This window comes from Anser brachyrhynchus (genome assembly GCF_964034855.1).
Source record: "Anser brachyrhynchus genome assembly, chromosome: Z".
Lineage (NCBI taxonomy): Eukaryota > Metazoa > Chordata > Aves > Anseriformes > Anatidae > Anser > Anser brachyrhynchus.
Genome location: NC_137697.1, coordinates 63,789,646 through 63,807,039, shown reverse-complemented (window position 1 = coordinate 63,807,039; position 17,394 = coordinate 63,789,646). Strand labels below are relative to the sequence as shown.

The 17,394-nt window shown below is 38.3% G+C and overlaps 1 protein-coding gene and 1 long non-coding RNA gene across 2 annotated transcripts in view; one reads left to right on the top strand and one right to left on the bottom strand.

The window, feature by feature from the left end:
• Nucleotides 1–17,394, bottom strand: part of LOC308186047 (uncharacterized protein) — a gene marked incomplete at its 3' end in the record, with an annotated part of 60,886 nt that overhangs the window by 24,672 nt on the left and 18,820 nt on the right. The gene's annotated exons all lie outside the window — the stretch shown is intronic.
• On the top strand, nt 281–9,418 carry LOC308186060. The gene is made up of 4 exons (XR_013943883.1): nt 281–810; nt 1,067–1,257; nt 1,695–1,842; nt 2,617–9,418. It is a non-coding gene; the product is annotated as an uncharacterized lncRNA (long non-coding RNA).

Here is a 17,394-nt window from a genome sequence, read left to right as displayed (position 1 = left end):
TATTGGGGATAGGTTGTTCCCAATCTAAGGCCACTGTCTGTCCGCTGGGTGTTAAAAAAGCACATAACCGCAAGTCAGGACTCCCACCCACTTCCCGACACCACTGTGGCTCCATCACACGCACCCTTACACAACTACTTTCAACACAAAATACCCGGACATTTACAAATAAGACGTACAATTAGTACCACTCCTGCCCTCCAGCAGCTGCAGATATGACCCAGGTAACCCTGTCACAATTGTGAGGGGCCCGCTTACCCTTCTCCTGCTTCTTAGACTGTCAGTAGCAGGTCCGCCCTGGCTCCCAGTACGGGGATGCAGCGGTGACCTCGGATTTGCTCGCTCTGCTCCCCAGATCGCTGGCGGCCGCCCTATCGGTCAGCAAATGCCCCCGGCCGCTCTGCCGGTCAGCCCGTAGGGTGCCCTGCTCCCGGACGGGGAGTACGCCGTGCGCCGGACGTCTCGGCGCGGTTTACCAGCGGCCCCGGCCAAGCGCGGGCGTCCCCTACCACCTCCCGGCCCCCTGTGTTAAACATCCCGTTTGGGCTCGGCTGCAGGAGGTCGTTGTCTGCTCCCGCGGGGAGCGGCTGGGAGCGGAGGCTCCTCCGAGGAGAAGAAATAAACAGTTATAAAGCAGGTCTGTTTATTCGGCGCTGCGCACACGCGCCGGCCGCAAGGGGGATAGCTCCACCTAACTTGCGCACCAACGGTTGCTGGCAGCGTGCTTCTGTCAGTGGGACAAACCCACCTTCATTTCATTTCCCCCGTAAGTCTCTTGCATAGTCATCAGGTCTCCGAAGAATCAGTCAGGTAGGTTCCCGTCTCTATTCGTATGGGTACTGGAGTCCTTGGGTGGTCGTCTGTCGAAGGGCAGAAGTCTTCCTCGCTGCTAATCTTCTGGCCTTTCCTGTCTTTGACAGACTTCATCGGTCAAGCCAGTTCTTGCTGGTTCCGTTATCTATGCATACAGTCTTTTACTCCCTTATCTTTGGGTCGTTAACCTACGATTGTGCCACCTCAGACCTAGGAATCACCATCCTTTATCTTGTTCCCTGTCTCCCTGCAGAGCTCGCTCTAACATCCCTGCTGGAAGGAGAACGCTTTCTTACCTGAGAGGACTACTGTGCGTGGCTGTCCTGTGTCTCCATTGATCAGACTCACAGGAAAGTGAACCAAATGAGGATGAAACAGCTTTACCTCTGGACGCATCATAGTATGGATTGAAATGGGACCTGTAAGAACAAAGTGCATTCTCGAGTGAGTCCTTTCCCATTAATTTCCTTAGTCACTGGGAAACTCTTACAGAAAATTCAGGCAAACAATTTCCCTGCATGGAAACCTCATTTCATCTGTAAAACGAAGCATTTATCCCGGGATATTCGGTTTTTCCACATGGTACAAGCCTTCCTGCTCTCACTGCCCTCGGTTTTTCTTTTCTTCCTAAAGTTCATTTCTCTGGCAAAGCAATGCAATCCTTGAATTAAGACACCTGTGAAAAACGTAAGAAACTTCCTGGTCGATACCTTTCTTCAGACAGCGTCAATGATATCACAACAACCCAGCCTTATTTAACTTTTTCTTTAAAATATCTACCACAGATTCTGTATTATTTTCATGCAGACCAATCCCCAGCTTGATCATCTAAATTGAATTTGTTGCATATTAAACAGATTTTTTTATTATTTTCATTACAGCAGAAGAAAAAACGCTCACTCTAAATCTTGCTGGCTTTCCATTGCATCAGATTGACCGAGACACCCTGATTCCTTGTCTTTATTTGTTTTCTGCAGAATTCTCCTGTCTCTTTTGGTTCAAGTTCAACTGGTAAAAAGCTTTTCACTGGTTAGTACACTTAGCTGGTATACATTTTTGTTGCTTAAGATAACTGTTGTCATCATAGTTTTCAATAGAATGTTGCCGTGATCTGTTTTGTAAGGTCTAGAAAACAGACCCCACTCCAAAAAAAAAAAAAAAAAGAATAAAAAAGAAAAAGATGCTTAGTCTTTTAAAATAAAATACTTATTCATTTGGCTGGATGGAGGAAGTTATATTCTATCCATGTAGACTGTACTCAGTAAAAGTTTATGTAAAATTCTGCTGACAAATGGCAGAATCCACACCCCCCACTTTTTTTTTTAATCATTTCTATTTTTATTAGTTACTGTCCCTTGTATATGAAGGATGAACATCCTTTATCTTATTCCCTGTGTCACCACTTGCAGTGCATTCTGTGACCAGGTGTGACTGTGGACTGGCTGAAGCAGAGAGACCACAACTGACAGCCCATATATCCACTAAGTAGCTTAAGTAGACTACTCACCTTGAAACCTGATGTCTCACAGTCATATGTTTACACATATACGGGTTTAAATATATATATATATATATTCAAAGACAAGTAACAGGGCACTCCCTCCTTAAAAGAAAACTGAAAGACCCCGTTTAAAACATATTTTCCATTCTGTTACTTTGTGGGATGTAAATTATTCAATTCAATTCAATAGGAGAAGCCACATGGTAGCTACCTGTTTTCTTTGTTTATTTTAAATATACTAAAATCAGACAGATTCTTTAGTGTAAACATATGTATTCCTCTTGCTATTTTGCCCTCTCAAGAACCCTGATGATGAGAAGGGAGTCAATCCTGGACCAACCAACATCGTGGGCAGACTTGCAACCTGCTTCCAAAATCCTGACTGTTGTTTTAAGCAGTTGAGATGGCATTTCATGTGTCTTGAGTCCTTTACAGCTCCTGCCTACAGAAGTGCAGTTTGACTCAGAAACAGCCCTGTGAGTATGGAAAGAAATGAGTTCATCTTCACGTCTTATGCTTTAAGCTTTGTTTTGGGTCTCAGAGCAATTTCTCTGCTGTAGATTACATGGCTGGGTACCTCTGGGATCCCTTCCCAATTTAAAAAGGCCAAGGAAGCAGCATATAAAAAATGAACTCGTCCTGGCATCTGCTTCTAGAAATTTCTAAGTCACATGTTCTTCCATCTTCCTCTCCAGTACAGAATAACAGAAAAACACAGTTCAGTAGTCTGTGAATGTCCATGCCATCAGCTGGAAATTTCCTGTTTCCTACAATGAAGAATTTATGGATGGCATTGCCTGTCTACCAGCTCCATGAGAAAGTGCCCTACAAATACATTCCCTTCCACAACCATACTATGATTTTATTATAATTCCTCTTTACTTGGTTTCTGATTTTCCTGTATGAGATACCAGCATTGCCTTTTATCTGTACTGATCATATCATTCATACCCAGTAACTGGCATTGTGACAGTCAAACACTTTGTTGAAAAAATATCATTCTGGCTGTGGAAGGCCTTACGCTGCAGATAATCACATGTGGGATACCAGTTGTGGGAAATCTCACAGATGTTGCATATATACATATATGTGTGCTTGTGTGTAAATCATGTTTTATATTCAGTATTAAGTTTTGGTCACTCCCTATATCTGACTGTTTTGACTTAGTAAAAGAGTTTTTATGCATTTTTAGACAAGAATGTCAAAATACTGAGTTACTGCTTTTCCATTCTTGTTTTTGACTTATGTACTGTTGATTTCTATTTGTCCTTGTGAAAGGGAGAAAGTAGTGTCTTCTGTGAGAAAAGCATGTTGTTAGGGTTTCAGCACTGAAAACTTCTTCAAGGTGAGTCACAGTTCTGTAGGTTTCTATTGCCATTTGGGAAAAAGAAGAAAAAAAGAAAAAAAATGAAGAAAAGAAATGTCATTATACTCTACATCACTTAGACAAGGGAAAAGCAGAGCTGTTCTTTTCTTTCTTTCTTTCTTTCTTTCTTTCTTTCTTTCTTTCTTTCTTTCTTTCTTTCTTTCTTTCTTTCTTTCTTTCTTTCTTTCTCTCTCTCTCTCTCTCTCTTTCTTTCTTTCTTTCTTTCTTTCTTTCTTTCTTTCTTTCTTTCTTTCTTTCTTTCTTTCTTTCTTTCTTTCTTTCTTTCTTTCTCCCCAGACGTACATCCATTTCTCTGGCAGCTGCTGTTGTTCCATTGCTTTCTTATCTTTGTTATTCTAATTTACTAGAAAATCAGTACCATCTTCCAAAGTACCAGAAGGCCTCTTTTTTTTTTTTTGACTGATTTCATTATTTACATGGAAGTTTTATTTACTTTCAAAAGCAATGATTTATAGCAAGTCATGTTGGTCTTCTGCTGCCTTGAATGATGCAGACCATAGATTTCTGTCCTGCAGCTTGAGTGAGAGATCATTTCCAGTGTTTTGTCCATGCTGGTCTGTTAAGTTATGCCTAAAATCAACTTTCCAGCCCAGCCACACCACGCAATACTCATGCATCCTCTGGAGTAGCCTAGCAGTGCAATGGGGAGAAATTTCCAGAGCACTTCACACTTCTTTCACTTACAAAAAGCTGTCAAGAAAAATCTGGTAATTATATTTGATCCACACCTATATGAACCGTGCCAGCTCTGCCAGGACCTCTCTACAAGCAGGTCACAGGTTGACTCCTGTGTTTGTTCTTGCACATCCTCAGCACATTGAGCATGCTGGTCCTAGCAGCAATGAAGGGGCAGAACATCCTTGGATGGCAGCTGAACTGTTTCAGTCCATCTCAGTCCAGAGGCAGATTGTTAAGTGTTTATATTTGAGAACAGGAATTTATTTTACAATCAGCACCAGCAAAGTATTTCTTTACGTTACAGCAAGACTATTTTCTTGATTTATTGCCCCTATCTTTACTATTCCCACCTCCTATTCTTCCATTTTCACCATAATCCATTTGAGACCTATCTGGCAGACGCTGCAGATTAGTAAGAATCTAAGATATGGAAGTAAGGTCTGTCTCCAGGCTCAGGTAAGCCAAGGAAAATATAGAGGTGAAGAAACGCATTGGCAGTATGTTTTGTATTGGCCTTGAGAATGACCAAGTGAGTGGGGTAGATCTCTGCTTCACCTTATGCTGGGCACTGATCTTTGGTTTGCCTATGGCATGACTTAATATGCTGACAAGGAGATCAAGAGCTGGGGAGAGGGCAATAGTGTCTCCAACAGGAGTCACAAGAGGGTCTCTCTCTCTTCATATACGTCACCCTGCAGCAAAGCTGTGGGGAGGATATGGCCAAGTTTAATTTGCATACCTGTAGAATGTATTTCTGTGAAAGAAAAACTTGGACAGCCACAAAATCCTCGGGGCTCTAAACCCTATTCTGTACAGTTCTAATGAAATCCACAGTATCAGATTTAAAATAATAATAATAATAATAAAATAAACAGAATCAGTTTTACACTAAATCAAGAGAGAAAGTTAGATAGCAATGTGTCTATCTCAGCTGACAAATTCCAGATAATTAATGTGTGGGATTTATGCACCCTTCTTTGTCTACTGTGCCACTCTTTGTCTACTGACTTCAAAGATAGCCTTAGGCAGCTCAGACACCTTGTTGTGAACTAGATGGCTGATTTCTAGGGCAGCTGGTTTCTAATAGCTAAAGCAGACCTCATTTTTCTTCTCAGCAAATCTCTAGAGAGCCATCAACTAGTCTTCAACTTTCTCAGGGATGTATGTCCTTCACTTAGTCAATATTTTGTGTGGAAGTGCAATCCCACTGTATTCAAAAACAAACCTGTCAGAAGATTCAGGTGGCTATAATTTTCTTCCTTTGCCTCTAATACAACAAAAAAACACATTCTATTTCAGCTATTATATTTAAAAAATACATTTCCACCTTTATGCCAACCTGTGAATAATTGTTTAAGTTTTCCAGTCAAGTGCTTCAGGGACTGAATCTTTATCCTAGCTTTTATAGATTTAGACTTAGAGCAATAGTCTTATATTTAATCACTTTGTAGCGTGCTATCTCATTTAGGTATTTCTGACAAGTCAGACTTTTAATATCTTTACCTTTCTTGCTGTTCCTTCCTTGTTCAAAAGAGAGCAATCATGATTCAAAATGAGACTGTAGTCACATAAAAATAGCCTGCTTTTATTAGGACGTTTAGTTTTCTCTCTTTTGTAGACCTGCTTGAAAATATAACAAGAGAAATGAAGTGAAACCAGGAAAGCACTTCCAGAAGGGGGTCTGATGATGTAGTACCTTATATTTGAATATTTCCAGATACTGAAAATAATTTCACGTTGCTGCAAATGACTGGTATAAAAGTGGGCATTGCCTTAATTTACCCCAGTACCTATTTTAGAACACAGAGAGTACAATACAAAGAGTCTGTTAAAGTCAGTGGGTCAAACACACTTTTATATCTGTAAGGTTTAAAAAAAGAAAAAGCTAAACTGAAATTTTAATCATGTAGTAACTTTTTAATAATTTATAATTTACCTTGGTTTTTGGACTAAGAATCAGTTGGAGTTGGTACCTGTAGAAAGAAAGGAGTCATAAAGTCATAAGAAACAGAATCACATAAGAAAGGGACAGTCAGCAGAGGGAAAAAAGTCCTGTGTGAAACCCCAAGAAGATATGAACTATGACTATTCTTCTCTCATTACTGTCTTAAGGCATGGAGGTTTTGGTTAACTTCTTCCTGTTATCCTGTTTCTAAACTGATAAAGAGAATCATCCTTCAGTAGGTGCTTTCAGTTTCTACATTTTCTTCCCAGATCTAGAAAACGTGTTATGTAAAAGAGCAAAGCAAAATAAAAGTTAGCAATATGACTTGTTCCACTGCATATCTCAATATTTACCTTTTTTTGTCATTCTTTAGTTGTCATCCCTGCTTGACGAAGTTTGGGGATTTTGTTCAGGAAAGGATCATACAGTCAAGCTCCTGACTTATTTAGAGTCATTCATAAGCTTTCTTAACAAATCTTAAGCTGTTGGGACTTCAACATGCTTTAAGAACCTCCCTTTAATCTGTGCAAGTCTGGTGAACTGAAATTACTGGCTGGGGGCCATGATCCAAGTTCTGTTGAAGTCAACGGAAGTCAGTCCAATTATTTCAATGGAGCTGGATCTGTTCCATAAGGCAGTGATTGCTTGAAGTTGGTTTGCAAAAGTTGAATTTCTTCTTTTTCAGAGCAGAGTCAGTAATGAGGAACAGGCTGTAACGTGGTCGAGGGAGTATATACTTTATGCATACAGCATCTAATTAAACACATCATTCTATACTGTCATAAGGCATTCCCCACAGTAAGTGTTGTTCACATTACTCGTAGGAGATTTAGGTTTTCAAAATCCCCACAAAAAACGTCCCAGCTGTTCTATATACTGTATCTTATTGCACTTGCCACTGTGCATAGGAAGGATAATTAACCTGAAGAACATTATATTTCACTGCCAAATGATAAATATTAGTATTATAAATTTCTTGATACAAACAACGTATTTAGAAACAGTAGAGGAGATAGAAATGGAATATTCTTTGAAAAGGTATTTCACTAAGGGACTGGATAGCCCTGGCAATTGTTACAAGGTACCTTAAAGTCATCTTTTCAAATTCTGTACTGTCTAACAAATCAGTAGTATCCAGCTGTGATGGGAGGTACTTGAGGACTTAATGTGGTAGATCTGACTACACACAGAAGTAGTTCTGTCTTTTCTCAGTCACACACTATTATTCATGAAGAGACTAATTTCTTCGTGAATTCTATGTTCTTGACATGCTTGAAATATGGAATTTTATGCTTGGAATTTCTGTCCAGTGAGACATTTCAATTTTGTAAAAAATGTATCCCAGATAATAATGAAAAAAGGAATACTATGTAGTTTATTATATGTTTTATTATTGTTATTATTGCTATTGTTATTGTTATTATTATCATTTTCATTCTCATTATTATTATTTTAACAGGCTTCATTGGTTTTGTTCACTAAAATCAACTCTGAACTTATGCTTTTCAGGTATTCCCAATCTCTCTCTTGTTTCAGAAATGTTAACTTGTCCTTCATAGTTATAAGAGCTTTTGGCAAGTTAGAGTTTAATATTTCAGACTCAGGGAACACTCCAACTACAGGAAATCCACACTTCAAATACAGACACCTTGGACTCCAGAGATTGCTACTGCAGAATCAGGAGAGTAACTCAGGAACATCTGCTTGAGCAAAGACACCTGAGACTTAAAGGCTCCTGACTCTGCAGAAGGCTGATGTGAATCTCTGGACTGATTGAGTTCACTGTTGTCAGTTTGGTGACCCTCTCCACAGAAGTAGATTCTGAAATCCAGTGTTCAACAGGAGCTAAACTGGACCTTTTTGACTTTGGCAAATGAGTTCTCTGAAAATGAAATACAGTAGAAAATCTTTTCAATGATAAAATGAACAGCCAACCCTAATATGTTTATCCTTTCTTATTTGTGGTCCTTACTATTTTTATACGATTAAGAAACTTGATTCCAGGTAGTACTATCAGAATAGAGTCTAAAGTAATTCTGTGGCCAACAAAACTGGCCTTTGCACTCGGGCAGACCTTGCCTTATTTTCCAATAAAAATCCTAATCGAAATTCAATGATAGGTTTTCTGAACAGACATTTCATTCTGATTGAGCAATTCTGACTGTTTGTCCAGTACCTCATAGTGTTTTACCTAGAGGGCAAAGAACTCATGAAAGAAGAAGACTAAGAAGGAATGAAGGAAAGAACAAAAGAAAGTAAGATAAGCATGAAAGAATAAGGAAGGTTCTGAAATAATTGGATATACGTTTCAACAATCTGTTACTGTAGGGACGTCCAAAAAGAAGGCATTTCAAACTTATTCTGGAAATTTTTAATGGAAGATTAGTATTCTTTCCCAAGTTTGATACTTTAATTAAATCTTCTGCCTCCTCACTTTGAACCCTTCAAACAGAAAAAGAACAAATAAGACCAACCCACTATGATGGGGACTGACTATGCCCCACTGTACTTGATGTACTTTTTGCCAGTGGCTCTAACAGGAGTAGTTCTGGGCTTGTGATTGCTTGCTCTACAACCTCTCATTCCTGTATCTCCACACAACTTTAAAGAAGCAGTCTAAAGCCACAAGTCATCACAATTTCCCTCCAACAGCAACACAGTACAGAAAGCAATAAGCCTGTCAGAGTAGTGATCACTTTAAGAGGAGACAGTCAAAGGCTTGGTGTTTTTTTTTTTCTTTTCATTTCTTTCTTTATTTCCTTGTTTTATTAAAATTCTGGCTGCAGTCAGGATTTTGAGAATGAGAATCCTCACTGACACACTGACATACTGACGACACACACAATTATTACTGTAATTTTTTTCCAGGGAAAAAATGCAGGTACATTGTTTTGTACTTATTCATCTGAAGAAGCTTTTCTCAGCATCATGGCAATTATTTAAGAGATTAAAATTGCTAAGTAATTCATCTCATTTTTCCAACTGTCAGTTTTCTTCACTGTCTTTTTGTCCTTGCAGAAAGTGAAAGCATCCAATATGGTTTCCAGTTCTGTCCTTAAAATAAGTATGGAAGAAACAGACGAAAAAACTGAAAACTTGAAAAGTGTATTAAATTGTTGGCACAAACTTATCACATGAGTTTTTGTTACAAAATTTTCATATGAAAGATGCCCTAAAACACATTGTGTGCTAACACTACTATAGGCAAATAACTTGAGGTATTATTAACTCATCTACAAAAATTTTAAAAAGGTGTTCCTGGAAATAGATATTTTAATTGAAGAGACCATAGAGCAGCGTATGTATGCCATAATGAAAAGACAGAGCTTTCTAGTTTTATTACTTGCAAAATATTGACAGCTAAAACTATACATTTATCAAGGATTTTAAAGTATAATACAAAAAAAAAAAGTAATGAACTTGAACTCTTTCATTTAAATGTTAGCTGAATATATGAAAAAGCTTTTAAATTCTGAATAATGCATTCTGAGTAAATTTTAACTGTTGAAAGCTAAGCAATTTCTAGACAGTGATAAAACTGTCTAGTTCAACCTACAGTGCTGTATTACAAAGGTTCCTATTGGCAAACCTTCTTGCCTAGGCTATCTTTATTTACTCACCAATAATACTGCATCAAACATTTACAATGAAGCAAAAACTGACTGCAAAAGCTATATATATACACATCAGAAATAGTAAGAAAAGACTTAATTTTGATTCAGGAAAGTGCTTAATTCTTCTGGGGGATTTGAGGATGACAGATATGCGTAAGTGCAGAAACACCCACATATTTAATGTCTCCAAGTATTTTCTGGTGATGTTATTAAAATGAAACTCCTGCTTGACAAAGAAACAGAAAACATTTGTATAGCCACATAGAAGAATTTTGTTATCCTATAACTAATGACGGATATCTTCAAAATATTCATCTTGTTTAAGAAAATGGTAACATTGTATTTCAGGACAGATTCAATTCTTCTTTACTAATGGTATATCCTTCAACTGGCTGCATGAAAATGGCCAAATCCTGCTAATGATCAAAATGGTTGTCTCTGGAAATCACACAGGAGTTTGCTCACAGATTTATGTTTCATTCTCAAGGTCTGTGAGAAGACCTGGAAGCCCATGATGTATAGCACAGACCTAACCAAGAAGCAGCATGCCACTCCTGATGTGTTATATTGTCCTCTGAGGAAGTAAATAGGCAAGAGATTTTGAAAGGTATGTTGTGGAAATACATCTGTCATCCATAAACTTTGGATGGCACTTTGAGCCCATAACTGTAGTACTGAATTTTGGGAAATAATCCATTATGAAATATGACAACAGGGTTTTTTATTTTCAAGATATATAAAAAAAAGTAGGAATTTATTGCTAAGTAGCTTTTTAACTTCACTCTTGTAAGTGAAACTTCTGGATTTTTTTCGTGGGCCTGTTTTGCCTTGCTGGGCAGCCAAACTCCACCACAACCACTTTCTCACACCCCCGCCTCAAAAGAGGGGGGAAGAAGAATGTATGCTGTAAATGGAAAAAAAATAATCTTACCTCACAGGTTGAGATAACGGTAATTTAATTAAAGGGAAAAGGAGGAGGGTTAAAAAAAAAAGGAAAAAAATATTCCCTACTTCCCATGAATGAACAATGAGCCACATCCCGGGAAGCAGAGTCTCAATACGCCTAGCAGTTGTTTGGAAGGATAAACATCTTCATAACAAGAGCCCTCCCTCTCCTTCCCCTTTCCCACCTTTTATTGCTGACTGTGACACCAAATGCTATGGAATATCCCTTTGGCTGGTTTAGGGCAGCTGCCCCAGTGACGTCCACTCTTGCCCACCCCCAGCTGACTGGCTTTAAGGGTGTAGAGGGAGTCCTGGTGGTGTACCAGTATTGCTCAGCAGTAGACAAACTCTGCTGTGATACCATTACTGTTCTAGCTACAAGTGCAGAGCACAGCACTGTATGGGCTGCTGCAGGGAAAGTTAACTCCATCCCAGACAGACCCAGTACAGGGCCTAAGTTACCAACATAATGAACTAAAAGCAAAGAGAGTGGGTATTAATACGTTTCTGTCCTGATAGTAACCCATTTATGAAAGAGTTATCTCAGAGAGTTCTCTCTTATCTACATAAGTTGTTGTGAAATCCCTTTGCATTTCACTTCCTCTATACACCAAAATTTTTCTCCATCATAGACAGGCTTAATAAGAACAAAGTTATGCATCTACTTAAATGTTTAGCAAGACTGAGGGCCTCTGTACTCCCTCTTTAACCTGAAAGTAATTCAAGCAAATCTGAAACACTTAGAAAATGAAAAGCTGGGATTAACAGGGATCTTTGCTTTCACACTGTATAAATTTATGCTGTAACATGGACACTGACATCTCATTCTTTGCTGTTGTCACACAATACTGCATAGTGGATCAAATGCAGCAATTCAAAATGTTTGGAAACTGCAATTCCTACTCCATAAATTACCTCAGCCTTTTGTTATAGAACAACCAAGTCAACTTCCTGTTTGTGCTGAAACTATTCACAGCTTCAGCTGATGTTCTGCAGTGTCTTTTCCAAAGGTCACATCACAGTTTTCGATTCACACATTTGATTAAAAATATAAGAATCACAGTGTCCTGGGAAATGATCTGCAGCCAAAATAGATCAAACTACCTGCTGTTTCCAGGATAAACCAGGTTACTGCCTCTTTTCCCCATTCAGTTAGCATTGAAAATAGAGGAGGAAATATGCATATCAGCAGAAATCATGCTGTTAAACTGGGGAATTATATAATTTGAGGTGTTTGTTTTATGACTTAAAAAAAAAGCAAAGCTTCTGTAGCTATTTGCAAAAATGCTCAGGTTAAAATATGGTCAAGTAAAAACAAGGGACAGAAAAAAAAGAGTACTTAGATTTTGTAAGGACTAAGCTCTTCTTTTCTTCTTTAACTGCTGCAACATACCTTTGCACAATTGCTTTCAGAGCATATTGTCATAACTTTCCTTACACTGATTAGCATCCTCCCTGAAGTCCCATTTGCATTTAATGTAGCTGCTGTGGAAGAGACTCTTCCACAGAGAGAGACTGTATGTCATCCTTTCTTTCTTTCAAGATCATGTCCCTGAATATGTGTGGTAGAATAATTAAATGCCTGCTCCTATTATCAATAATCCTGATACTTTTGTGTCCAACGTCCAGAAACTTTGAAACAATACCTGCAGCATATGCTACAAAATCCCTGTCCAAAGTGAGTGAAATACAGGAAGCAATGCAGCAGTGAAATACATCTCTGTCAAATTACAAATTGCTTTGAGTTACACAATTATCTCCATTTTTTAATTCAGCTACTTCATTTTATGTCATGAGCTCAATTTATCTAACCTCATCTAATCTAATGCAAGATTACGACATTGTCCAGCAAAAAATATTCATACTGAACCAGATGACTGTAATTAAAATTTAATTCCTTTGCTGTATTTTCAGCTTTCCTGCTACATTGTCCAAGGAGAGATTAGTACAGAATCTCTTAAATAGCAGATAACCAAATGCTAGAGAAAGCATGTGGGGTGAGGGTTCATTTTAAAAGCCCAAAGACTGAACTGGGAAATCTTCCCTGGAGCCCCTGCTTCCCAAGGGAAGATTTGGATAGATTCAGAACTGGAAAATTCTGACTAGACTTTAACCAGACCCAGTAGTTACACAAAGGAAAACCTGACACTCTAGGTCCTGTCTAAAATTTAGTAGGATTTTTATCTTAAGAGTGACTCAATGGGGAATTTTACATTTATTTCATGATTTTTTTTATAGCTTTAGCTAAATTTAAACTGAATTTTCATGCACAAAGAGCATCATATTTTTCTTTTAAGCACAAAGAAAAGCTGTCAGAGGAGACTGAAATAACTCCTTGTGAGCCCTCACTGTATCTATATGTTTGGCCCATTGTAAAATAAGGTAGATAGATGTCCAGATGAACAACTAGTGGCTTTAATCTAGTCAGCCCCACATTCATAAACACATATTCCTGGCCAAGTTCTGCTTCCAGTGACATCTGATCCCCTCATTTACAGGTACCAGTCCTGCTATGGGATCTGCCATTATGGAGCTCCACAAAATTGCCTTTGCCTGGTCTCCTTGTAGCAGGATTGGAGCTGAAACCCACAGTTTCATAACAAATGTTATTAAGATGATAGACTAGATGATAATCATTTACATGGATATTTGGTGAAGCAAATGTAGTGACTGAATTAAACGGCTCCAATACCATGCAGAACATTGGCAAAAAATGCACTGTCCCTTTCAAGATCTTTGCCGTAGAGGAAGAATAATTCTAGATACTGATATTCTTGTTTAAATAACTCTTCTTATACATCGTTTTTCTAAAAATAAATAAACAAACATTTAGATTTCCATTCCAAATAAATATATGTTTCCCTGGTCAACATAAAATCTCAAATTGCAATATTGGAAAATGAAGCCTTGCAAGTTCCCACTTTTATTCTGTCACAACTTAAAAATAGCCACAGCAATCTTTTTTTTTCTTTTTTTTTCACTATATTTTCTGAAACTATACTGTATAACATCACTACATTGTTTTGATAGCTCAAAATTGCAAGTCTGATTTCCTGATCCAATTTCAGCTTGATATTTTTGCAATAGATCATATCACAAAAGCGTAGCAGTTGGAACAAAAGTTTAGCGTAACTCCCATATTTAGGGCTCTGTCAACGGATGTTGAAAATACAAGAAACTATTTTGAAAATATAAGTCATGGTAAATGGACATTTGCCTATCAAGTCTGAAAGTATGGCTGGCTACCTGGGTTGCCAGCAATTGCATACATTATTTTCCTTGAACTGTAGCTGTAAATGCACTAGCATACAGTGATGCTGCCCAGAGAAATAGATCAGTTTGAAAGTAACCTACTTCTTTCCTTCAAATTACCATTAATAACATTTTGCTTTTGCAAGATTAATGTACTTTAGCAAAGATACTATGAAACCAATTGTCTTGCCTGTGTTCCAGCTTTCAGTCACGTTGCTGCTTTTTCCTGCATTACTTATGTATCTATTTCTAAGAAAATTTAGAGTGAGGATGTACAGTATAGAAGATACAACAGATACATATGAAACAGCAGTAGCAAAGTAGCTTTCTTAGTACATTTCTTCTAAGACAAAGGGAAATTTTCTTAATAAGAGAATCCCTCTCTCCCCATTGAAAACTAAAGGTAATGGGATTTTTTTTTCCACTGAGACAGAACAGAAAAATACCAAATAGTACAGAGAATGTCATCCCAAAACTTCATGGATTCAGTGGTTCTTTGATTTTTTTTTTTTTTTTCTGACAGCTCTGGTTTCCGGGTGTTCAGTCCTAGGGCACACAGGCTTGTTACAGAACAACAAGACCTCTGCCACTGGGAAAGTCCCTTTAACAAAATAAAACTCCATGTGTGTCAGCACCTTCATTCTTAGGAGGAGTCACAGAAATGTTTTCTTGCCCAGTTTTCTGCCTTAATGCCACTGTAACCCTTATAATTGTTTTTCCATTTCTGGGGACTCTGCCTGCTCACCTTCTTGAAGAGAAAAATCCTATTTAAATGAGCACACCACTGCCTGACGTATAGGTCAGCATATCCAGCAGTGAGTTGTTAACTGTATCTTCACACAGCTCGGTTGGCTCTGAAGCTTGTAGCCCTAAAGCTGGAGTTGAGAGAGCCTTACAGGTTTTCAGCTCTATTGAAGCATTGCAAGACTTCCAGACTTCTTTCTGTGAAGCCAAGGCTTGAGGGCAAAATTCTTGGGACAAGCTTGCATGATGGGATTCAGCTGAGCAAGCATAGTGCAAGGATTCATTTCAAGGTTAGGATACCTAAATGCAGGTGCCTACAGGTGCATTTGAGGTCTCACCTCCCATTGTGGTTTGTGGAGAACTAAACAGATTTCAGCCCACCAGCCACTGGGGACACAGCTCAGTTGCATAAAAACTGGCACTAAGTGGTATTTGAGATGTCCCTTGGTGTCTGAGACATCCTTATACAGCTGACAGATACAAAACAAGATCTGCAAAATCACCCACCGCAGGTGAGGTGGAATGTACCATCTCAGACTGCAGCAGGCACGGCGATGTGAGCAGCTGAACCATACCTACTTCAGAGTGAGCTGAGCTTGCCACTGAGCTCCAGTGACTGTAATGACTAGACTTCTATTGACTATAACAGGAGGATTTTCCCCCTGCATGCCTGTATTCACCTACTTGTAGACACCTGTGTTATTGTGTTCTGGCACTGAACTACATGTCCACACACAAATTCCTAAATTTGTGAGCTGAACACCATTCCTATATCTAAAATTATCACCTGAAGCTCCCTTTTAGGTGAGGCAGGAGAGAGACACGTCTAAAGTGCAATTCCTCCTGTCTTAGTGCAATAATTCAGTGTTTAGATGGGCCTACTTATCTCCATTGACATGTTGGGATCTTTGGGTAAATTCGGGGGTAAGTGTATTCATTGGGGACATATTAAAGAAGGGATTCCATTCTGGAAACGTGCCTTGTGGATTCCTCCCTTATTTCCAGCTTTTGGCCTGGAACTGACCAGCCTTCTGTGCTCTGTGCCTAGTCTAGAAGCCACATGTGAACAACTTGGATACATTAGGGCACCTCCCTGAACACAGAAATCTATGTTTAGTTAACTGAATCAATTCCATAAAGTTAGTTTAAATTAATTCTGTTCTCAGTATCCGCAGCTGGGGAGAATATACTAGCTTACCTAAGCTATACCTTAAGTTACAAAGGAAGGACGGAACTGTCTCACTTTTTTCCCACCAAATGCCTTTTTTATATTTAATTTTTCCTTTCCTGAATAGGACACTCTCTGCCCATTACCTTAAATAGAATAGATGATGCTTCCCTTCTCTAGGTGAGTAAATGCCTTTTTGTTGTACTAGGTGCCATCTCTTTTGCATTTAATTTATATATAATTTTTTCCAATGGGATGGAAAAGTATGCACCCCTATATCGAGTAGCTATTAAGCACTGCCAATTGAGGAATGAATCTTTCACTGAACCCTAAAATTATGTCTTGGTCTATACATTAAAAATATATATGACAAATATCTGAACAATCTAGCTGTTTAGTGGAGTTTATGTTTCTGGTTCTTGACTGAGACTAGACACAATATCATATTCTAGAATGACAGCCCACTTGGGATGATTCCTAACCTCTTCAGAAACCATAGCATATTATGACAATGGAAATAATTCTGACATGCTAGGCTCACATATACAGGGGAAATGCTCACTTTTCAGCTTGACCTGAAGGATAATACAGGGCTAAGCTCTTTGTCTTCCTGTGTTGACAAGTTTGCTCATTGTTCACTCATGGTCACAGATTTGTCCTGAGAGTTTCAAAACAAAGCTAGAACATGGGCTTGCAAGAGCTCTGTGTTTAAAACACAGTAGAGACCTAGACTTATTCTCTTATCTCAACATTTCATTAATAAAATACATATAAAAATGCTTCTTTGTCTGGCTTCCTTCACTTAGATTTATCGCTAACTCTTTTATTAATGCATATCTGGAATCTTGACCTCATTCACCCCATGAAGTTTGCAGTTGTATTTGCAACCTCCCTTTCCTCAACTCCTGATAACTGATGGCTTTCAAATCTCAGCTAAGTATCTAGCTGTTATTTAGTTTGTTTCTGAGCATACTCAGGTGAGTGTGCTTAGGTTGTTGGAGAAATACACAGCATTAGATAGATATAGGCTCATCTGGACATCTAAATCAATTTGGGTGACTCCAGTACATAGTTTTCCCTGAAAGTAATAGATGAGTTTAGAGAAACTGTATCTTGTTAAGGGCTGTATGGAGAATATTGTACCTTGCAGAGATGTGTGAAATCTAATTAAATAGTAAAAGAGACATTCTCCTATTTTTTAATTGTGCTTTTCTCCTATAATTTCTCTATCTTGCTTAAATTTGCATATTTTTCTTTTTAAGCATTTCAGGGAAAATACATCATTCCAATCCAAACATCTATATGAACATGAATTTTCACATCCTTTCAATATAAAAGACTTATCTA